The sequence below is a fragment of the Leptodactylus fuscus genome, chromosome 4 (assembly GCF_031893055.1).
Source record: "Leptodactylus fuscus isolate aLepFus1 chromosome 4, aLepFus1.hap2, whole genome shotgun sequence".
In the NCBI taxonomy this organism is placed as follows: Eukaryota; Metazoa; Chordata; class Amphibia; order Anura; family Leptodactylidae; genus Leptodactylus; species Leptodactylus fuscus.
Genome location: NC_134268.1, coordinates 154,042,468 through 154,052,456, shown reverse-complemented (window position 1 = coordinate 154,052,456; position 9,989 = coordinate 154,042,468).

Below are 9,989 nucleotides of genomic sequence, written 5' to 3'. Positions count from 1 at the left end.
CCCAGCATAGGGAGGTGCCCCAGCTGCCATCTGCTGACGGAAGGCCTGGGTCTCCAGAAGCATAAACAAACACCAACATCTCCAGGGCCAGCAGTTTATCGATGAGGCTGTTAAAGGCTTGGGCATGGGGGTGGGTTGTGTTGTACTTCTGCCTGCAATGAAAAGCTTGGGAAATGTGGAGTGGCTGGGAAGAGGCGCATGATGGTGCAGGCCAAAAGGGCGCATGAGGGTGAACTCCCCAATGTGTCAGAGATAGGTGTGTAGGTGTCCTTGCATCATATACTTGCACCATATTTGGCTTTGGAAGTTAATTTTGTGCCAAAAAGTGGTTAAGACAGCGATCCCTCAGCTACTCCCGTTACACTGTCTAGTGAAATTACCATCTTTGGAAGTGGACCACCACTTGTAAGATCCCAAAGGAAGCAGGCAAGAGATGTGCAGTGCAGAAAAAAAGATGAGAAAATAAGTGTAGGCTGTAGAGCACAGAGGGATCGGAGAGGACAGAGCTGGTGTCGGCCAGGTATTCCCACAACATGCGCCTATACTTGTCCCTCCTGGTGACACTAGGCCCCTGAGTGGCAGTAATTTGTCCAGGGGGGCCATTAACGTGTTCCAGACCTAGGAATAAGTCTTCCAACAGGGTAGAGTTTTGCATGCCTTTGCTTCTACCCACTGTTTTTGCTGCTTAGCTTCCCTCCACATCTACACTGCTTTCACCCCTAAACATCACCCCAGTTTATGCCTTTGTTTCTACCCTGTTTTTTTTGTTGAATTAGCTTCCCTCCACATCTACACTGCTTTAGCCCCTAAACATCACCCCAGTTTATGCCTTTGCTTCTACCCTGTTTTTTTTTGTTGAATTAGCTTCCCTCCACATCTACACTGCTTTAGCCCCTAAACATCACCCCAGTTTATGCCTTTGCTTCTACCCAGGTTTTTTGTTGATTTAGCTTCCCTCTACATCTACACTGCTTTAGCCCCTAGACATCACCCCTGTCCATGTGGGGTCGGTGGCCTCGTCATCCACCAACTCCTCTTCCAATTGCGCACTGGCCCCTTACTGCAAACCGCACATGACCACAGCTTGCCCTGATGGCAACTGTGTCTCATGATCCCCACTTAGGTCCAGACAAGTCGGTGGCGGGTCCAAAACCCCAAAATTGGAAGGAAATGGCGGATGCTGCAGTATTTCTAACACCTGTTCCTGGTGCTCGGGCCTGGTCTGTGTTGTACCCTGCACCCTGCTTAACGCAGCTGCCATATCCGAAGTTGTGCTGAGCGCATGCTAATGTTTCGTGTCCAGTGCAATGGATGGGATGGGATTTCACATAAGTCTGCCACCCATGGCCACTCATGGTTGAGCAACTGAGGGAGTTGACTTTGACGAACCTGAGGGTTTTGGAGTTGGAACTACATCAAAGGTCTGTGCTGCTCACACACTCTGCTCAACACATGATATGTTTAGTGCCAGCAGTGTGGAGACGTCGCACAACAGCCTTTGTTCCAGCAGGTACAGGCGTTGTAGGAGTGCATAGAGGCTAGCAGCGGCAACTATAGACTTTAAAAACTATCCGCACAAGCGCCACACTTTCACCAGTAGCTCAGGAACATTGGGGTACCTTTTTAAAATGATTAGCAGCAATGAGTTAAAAACGTGGCCCAGGCATGGAATATGTTGCAGGCTGCCAAGCTACAGAGCCAATCCCAGGTTACGGCCATTATCACACATGACAACATGCCTGGGCCCAGGTGCAGTGGCAAAAACCACATTGCCGTCTCATCGAGGATGGCATGACTCACTTTGTAGGCAGTGTGCTGTCTGGCCCCCAAGCTGATGAGCTTCAGCACGGCCCGCTGACGTCTCCCCACACCAGTGTTGCAGCGTTTCCAGCTCGTAGCTGGGGTCAATTTAACAGCGGAGGAGGGTGATGTTTCAGCCCTCCTCCCAGGAATGTTGTGTGGGGAGACAAGTCAGGCCACCACATTTTGCGACCCGGTCCACGCCTCAACTACATTCAACCACTGTGCCCAAATTGAAAGGTAGCGTCCCTGTCCGCATGCACTTGTCCATTCGTAACTGGTCACATGGAACTTTAGGGCTAAGCGCTGAATTTAGGGACCGCCTCATGTTTGGGGGAAAGTGCTGGTGTGGACGGCACAGTGCGGTGGCGCAGTAGACACTCTGCCCAAAAAGGGCAGAGTGTCCCCCAGCCGGGATTCCAACATCTCCTGGGCCAGATTTCTTGAGATGAGGCCGTTGAAGCCTTGGGCATGTGGGTGGGTTGCGCTGTACTTTAGCATGAAATGAAAGGCTTGGGAGATGGGGAGTTGCTGGGAAGAGGCGCATGATGGCGCGGGCAAAAGGAGAAATGGCAGGAAAAGGTGAGGATAAGGGTGAACTCCCCAAAGTGTCAGAGGCAGATGTGGAGGTGTCCTGGCTGCTGGTCTGGACTGCAGCGCCAGCCCTGTCAACAGTGGGAGAGGCAGTGGCCGCCAGGCCAAACGACGATTATCCTGCGCTTGCTCTCACCCACTGAGCCCAGGGCTTGCCTTCCAAATGATGGCACCCGCAAGAGGTGGTGAGATTCCTCTCCGCAGATCTCCAACCCATCTTGGACTTGCAAATTGCACTAAATTTGTCATGTAACTGACATGTATATGATGAGTCTATCCATTGTCTGTTTATTTTGGTGAAAGTCAGCCTGTCAGCTGACAGACAGCTGTGCTTGTCAGTGATGATGCCACTGGCTGCTTGTACCCCCAGTTTTTGCTGCTTAGCTTGCCTCCACATCCACACTGCTTTTGCCCCTACACATCACCCCTATCCATGCCTGTGCCTCTAGCCATAAGTCTGCCACCCATGGAAACTCATGGTGCAGAAAGTGAGGGAGCTGACTCTGAGGAACCCTTGGGTTTTGTAGCTGGTACTCCATCAAAGGTCTCTGCTGCTCACACACCCTGCTGAACATACGGTATCTAGGGTTAGAGCGTGTGGTGACCTCGCACAACAGTAGGTGCTTCAGGCAGATGTAGGCCTTGCTGGAGTGTATTGCGGCTAGCTCCAGGTACTGTAGACTTGGGAAAGTGGGTGTCCAAGTGCCGCACTTTCACCCTTAGCTCAGCTAATTTGGGGTATGTTTTTAAAAATCATTGCACCACTACATTGAACACGTGGGCCAGGCATGGAACGTGTTGGAGGCTGGCAAGCTCCAGAGCCCTCCAACAAGACAAAAAAGCCTGGCCCCAGGGGCAGCGGGGATAAACAAATTGCCATCTCATCCAGGATGGCATCCCTGACCTCAGAGGCAGTGTGCTGTCCGTCTCCCAAGCTGATGAGCTTCAGCCCAGCCTGCTGACGTCTCCCCACACCACTGTTGCAGCGTTTTCAGCTCGTAGCTGGGGTCAATCTAACAGCGGAGGAGGAGGAGGGTGGTGTTTCAGCCCTCCTCCCAGGAATGTTTTGTGGGGAGACAAGTCAGGAAAATTCTTGAAACAGGGGAGAGTTTTGCATCTTTGCCCTTGCTGCCTATGGACATCCCTTTGCCTCTAGCCACCATTTTCCCTGCTTTGCTTGCCTCCACATCCACACTGCTTTTGCCCCTAGACATCACCCCAGTCCATGCCTTAGCTTGTACCCCCAGTTTTTCCTGCTTAGCTTGCCTCCACATCCACACTGCTTTTGCCCCTAGACATCACCCCAGTCCATGCCTTAGCTTGTACCCCCAGTTTTTCCTGCTTAGCTTGCCTCCACATCCACACTGCTTTTGCCCCTAGACATCACCCCAGTCCATGCCTTAGCTTGTACCCCCAGTTTTTCCTGCTTAGCTTGCCTCCACATCCACACTGCTTTTGCCCCTAGACATCATCCCTATCCATGCCTCTGCCCCTAGCCATAACTCTGCCACCCCTGGAAACTCATGGTGCAGAAACTTTGGGAGCTGACTTTGAGGAACCCTTGGGTTTTGTAGATGGAACTCCATCAAAGGTCTGTACAGCTCACACACCCTGCTCAAGATATGGTATTGTAGGGTTTCAGCGTGTGTGAATGACGGACAACAGCCTGTGTTTGGACAGATATAGGCCTTGCTAGAGTGTTTTTAGGCTAGCAGTGACTCCTGTGCACTTGCAAAAGTGGGCGCACAAGCGCCGCATTTTCAACAGTAGCTTCGGTACATTTGGGTATGTTTTCAAAAAACTTTGCACCACTAGGTTAGACGTGGGCCAAACATGGAACGTGTTGGAGGCTGGCAAGCTCCAGAGCCGCTACCAGATTCCAGCCATTATCACAGGCGTAAAAATGCCAGGCCCCAGGTGTAGCAGGGAAAAAAAAATGCCATCTCAGCCAGGATGGCATCCCTGACCTCGGAGGCACTGTGCTGTCTGTCCCCCAAGCTGATGAGCTTCAGCACCGCCTGCTGACGTCTCCCCACACCAGTGTTTTAGCGTTTGCCGCTAGTAGCTGTGGTGGAGGTTGCAGCGTCGTAGGGTTTCAGTCTACTCCTGCCATGAATTTTGGCCTGGGAGAGGAGATAGGGTACCTCAGTTTGCACCCCGGGACCAGACTCCACCACATTCACCCTGCCTGTCCTTAAAGATAAGCAGCATCCCTGACCACAGGCGCTTGTCCAAGTGTCGGTGGTCAAGTGGACCTTGCAGCAAAGCGCGGAACTAAGGGCCCACCTGATGTTGAGTGACACGTGCTGGTGCAAGGCGGGGACGCCACACCGGGAGAAGTTGAGATGGCTAGGGACGGCATAGTGAGGTGCCACAGTTGCCATCAGGTCCGGGAAGGCGGGAGTTTCAACAAGCCGGAACGCCAACCTCTCCTGGGCCAGCAGTTTAGCGATGTTGGCGTTCTAGGCTTGCGTGGGTGGGTGGTTAGCGGTGTATTTCTGCCGGCGCTCCAATGTCTGAGAGATGGTGGGTTGTTGTAAAGAAGCGCCTGATGGTGCCTTTGATGGTGCAGGAGAAGGAGATAAGACAGAAACAGGGGAGGATGAGGGAGAAGTCAACAAAGTGGCGGAGGCAGATGAAGTGATGTCCTGGCTCGTCCTCTGGAGTGCATCGCCAGCACTGTGAGCAGAGGCAGTGGCATGAACGGCGGGCGACGTTTGTCCTGCCGTTGCTGCCTGCCACTGATTCCATTGCTTGGATTCCAAATGACGGTGCATTGAAGTGGTGGACAGGTTGCTCTTCTCAGGGCCCCTACTCGATTTCGAGAGGCAAATTGTGTAGACGACACTATATCTGTCCTCGGCGCATTCCTTGAAAAAACTCTACACCTTCAAGAAACGTGCCCTCGATGGAGGAGTTTTTCTGGGCTGGGTACAAAAGGGAACATCTTCGGACATTCCGGGTCTGGCCTGGCTTCGGCAAAGCAGCTGACCTCTGCCTCTGGACATGTCTCTGCCTCTAGCTACCCTTTTTGGTGCTGCACCTGCCTCAACATCCACACTACTTTCCCAGCTTGACATCCGCCTTGTCCAGGTGGGGTCGGTGTCCTCGTCATCCACCACCTCCTCTTCCAACTCCTGTCTCGCCTCCTCCTCCTGCACAATGCGCATGTCAACTGACTGCCCTGACAGCAACTGCGTCTCATCGTCGTCGATGAGGGTGGGTTGCTGGTCATCCGCCACCAAATCGACCGGAGATGGAATGGAGGAGACTCTAGTGTTTGAGCATCTGGACACAGATACTCGTCTGTTAGGTCCGTGGAATCGCGAAATGGAGGGGCAGGTTGCGGTACAGTCAAAGGAAGGGAGAACAGCTCTGGGGAGCAGGGACAGTTGGGGTTATTGTTCTGGGAAGATTGGGAATTTTGGGTGGAAGGAGGACAAGACTGTTGGGTAAGAGGAGGTAGAGGCTGACTGGCTGGTGGACAATGTGCTTTAAGCGTTATCCGACAGCCATTGCAAGACCTGTTCCTGGTTCTCGGGCCTACTAATCTTTGTACCATTCAGCCTAGTTAATGTGGAACTTTTGTGCAAAGCGCAGAACTTAGGGCCCGCCTGATGTTAAGGGACACACGCTGGTACAAGGCTCAACTCACCCTAAGTGCCAAAAACACTGCTGGTGCAAGGCTCTACTCATGCCAAGGGCCTCAATCTCTGCTGGTAGCTCAGCTTAAGGTCCTGTAACTTTGTTTGGAAGGGCTCATGTTAAGGGCTAGAAAAGTGAATTTTGGAAGGTCTTACCACATCACACACACACACACACACACACACACACACACAATGACAGTTAAGGGTGAGGGCTTTTGGAATTCCCATTGCCTATTCCATTTGTGGTTGTCATGGGGAACGTGATTTAAAGGGGTGGTTGTTACTGTTTGTTGAGCTTAAATTGGGGTTTGTGTCCATCCATTTGGGGAGTAAAGAAGGTTTCCAGGTATTTTCCCACTTTGATAGAGGTTTTTTTGAATGTGGAAAGTGTGTAGTTGTTAGGCAGTGATGTTGGGGTAATAGAGGTCTTTGGTGTGTTAGATGCCCCCAGACATGCTTCCCCTGCTTTCCCAGTGTCATTCCAGAGGTGTTGGCATCATTTCCTGGAGTGTCATAGTGGACTTGGTGACCCTCCAGACACGGATTTGGGTTTCCCCCTTAACGAGTATCTGTTCCCCATAGACTATAATGGGGTTCGAAACCCGTTCGAACACACGAACATTGAGCGGCTGTTCGAATCGAATTTCGAACCTCGAACATTTTAGTGTTCGCTCATCTCTAGTTTTTACCACATTCTGATTGTTTTTATTTTAACAAGCTGTGATCAGGGGATTTCAATAACACATAATAAAGAAATATACCTTTTCTACACTAACGTGATAAAACCACATAAATGGAGTTTTTCACCTTACATGACATTACCAGTGAGGCCATGTGTGTTGTTCACCTAGTTTCATATACTCTTTGCGAACAAAAGTTAATATTTAGCAAATTTAGATGACAAAAGAGGTCAATGTGCTAGAATATTGAGTGGCCATGTCACATCTAAACACATTTATTAGAACAACAAATGGCTTTATCGTGGATTTGGACTAAATCAAAATGCAATCTTTGCTTCTACAGATGTATATGTCGGCGTAAGCCTTTAACTACTAAATGTACTCTATGACTAGGTAATATTGCAGGGTGATTCAAAAACAATGGTGCAACATAGAGAATATACTGGCATGCAAAAGTTTAGACATCTGTGGTCAAAATGATTGTTTTTGTGATAAGTTAAGCAAGCTGAAGATGAAAAAAGACAAAGTTAAAGATTAAACAAACTTGTCTATAATTTTAAGCAATATCAGTGTATTATTATGTTTGAGTGCAATTTTCAACTGAAAAAGGGAAAGGAGTACCTTGCAAAAGTTTGGAAACCCTTGTAAATTTATGTGCTCAGATAACTTTTACCAAGGTAAAAGTTAGGGTCATTGTTAAGAAAGACCAAGTGATGCAAATTTCACAGCTTTATAAATCCCCAGCCTTCTCTAACCTTGTGCAAAAAAACAAAAACAAATGGTGAGTTCTTCGAAGCAGCTATATAGCACTCTGAAAATGAAAATGGAGGAGGCCCTCAAAGCAGAAGAAGTCTATAAGAAGATAGAAAAGCGGTTTCAAGTTGCCGTTTCCTTAGTTTGAAATGTAATTAAGAAATGGAAGTTAAAGGAACAGTGGGGGTCAAGATAAGGTCTAGAAGACCAAGAAAAATTTCAAAGACAGCTGCTTATAGGATTGCCAGAGTGGCAAATCAGAACCCTCCACTGCAAAAGACCTTCAGGAAGATTTAGAGACTCTAGAGTTGTGGTACATTGTACATTTGTGCAATACCTGTTATTTAATGTGATGCCTTTTGAAAAGCATTTTATCTTTAACTTGCTTGGCTGTTCACAATCATTTTGACTAGGCGCATCCAAACATTTGCATGTCACAGTATAACACATTTGTTAACATGAAAAGAAAATACACAATATCTATACATATCTGTTTTATCCTTACACTTCAAATGTTCAATGTAATTTCTATTGGTGACACAGCAGGTATTTAGGTGGTATTCCAGATCTGGACAGATACTTTGTATCCTGAAATATGGACCCCACCTGTATCGACTCTGGTCATTCAGATCATTTGGTTTGGGAGGAGTTGGCGTGGTTGGGGTTGGGAACTTAGTCTTTGATGTCACTTCACAGAAAGAAGTCACAGGGTGTTATTATAAGTCTTATACTGAGGATAGGTCATCAATAAAATAAACTGGACAATCCCTAAACTTAATAATACATTTCCAGGGTTTATTGCAGAGAAACACTACAACACAGAGTTATAAGGAACCAGAAACAGACATGTCAGGAGAAGTGAAGTTTCTCTTTAATTGTATTCTTTAGATGCATATATTTATAGATAAAAAGGTTGTTTTACTCACCTTTTCTGCTGTGGATTTTTTACTGCAAACGTGTGGATTAGCCTGAATCTCATCCACTTCGCGGGTACTGTAAAACGCAGCGTTTTCTACTGCGTTCTTGCAAACTAGTGCCTGGCCTTATACACGGTTTTCCACCCCCATTCACTTGCATTGATTTCCTGAGATGGAATGCGCGTCAAGAAAGGTCATGTCGCTTCTTTTTTCCGCTAGCGGCAAAATAACGCTAGCAGAAAAACGAACACTAGCAGTCTACATAGACCACTATTGTATGGAGGCGGATTCCGCTTCCAAATTCCGCCCCCCTGGCCCCGTGTGAACGAGCCCTTAGCCTTTTGTCTGTGAGAGACAAATATCTTACATTGTCATGAAACTAAAAACACATACTGCATGCTCTTCCAGAAAAGTAATAACAGATTTTTTCCGCAATAGTGTCATAATTTTCGATTTTACAGGAGGTATGATTCTTTTTTAAACAGATCCCGACCTATTGTATTGACTTATATGTGACAAAGTTCTAAGTCAAAGTTCTATGTTTTTTTTTTTTTTTTATTGGACAGAATATTTTATGTGTCAAATGGCAAAATATAGCATATATAGAGCATTAGACTTGTTAGTTCTGTTCCTTGATCACTGAAATTTTCCAGGATTGTTCAAGTGAAAGAAATTATGTTTGATATATTTATGCAAATAAAAATACTACTCCTTGCTTGTGCCCCGTTTGTACATATTTTTATTTGCACTCTAACCTTATCTTTGTCTAAATATTTACTCAGTTAATATTTAGCAAATGCGGAGCGCATGAAAGAGGACATGAGAAAATTGTGGTGGAAAGGTCATGGTCATAGTGATGATGACTAGTAATGATATTGTAAAACTTAAAATATAAAATGTATGTAATATATTTTTTTGTTTGGAGTCTAACACATTACTGTATATTGGAGGCCTTTAGTCCACTTTCAAATATGACAGTCCAGCTCTTTGCATCCTATAATAGGTGCTGCTCAGTGGTGTAAGTACCGCTGTAGCAACTGTAACGGCTGCTATGTGGCTCACAACCTTAGGGGGGCCAATGGCGCCCTGCTGTTTATTTTTCTTTTAATAGGCTGTTAAATACTGGGGTAACCTCAGCCTCTAAAAAGAGTATAGAGTAAGAGTATAAAATAGTTTGTGGGGGGTGTACCCCAAAAATGTCAGTTTTCTTGCAATATTTGCAACAAACACCGTAGTGGCCATGATGGGACATAATACTGTGTGGAGGGGCCATTAAGTAAGTAAGCGGCCATTTTCTTGTGACCTGTGGGCATGCGCAGTCAGCTCTGCCCGAGGCCTACAAGTTTCAAAGCCTCCGCCGGAAGAAGACACAGGAAGAGGACAATCCTGAAGAAGATGGAGATGGCGCTGGAGAGTTCTCTGGCAGCATTAGGGACGCCTCCAGTGCTGTTTGAGCGCTGGGGCCCTCCCCCAGTGCTACGAGAGAACACATTTGCATACTGGCGAAAACCGGTATTTCTATGGAACAGCGGTGTGGAGAATACATCTATAGGTAGGAGACGAATAGCCTTTCTTAAGGCTATTCCGACGTGTTAGGG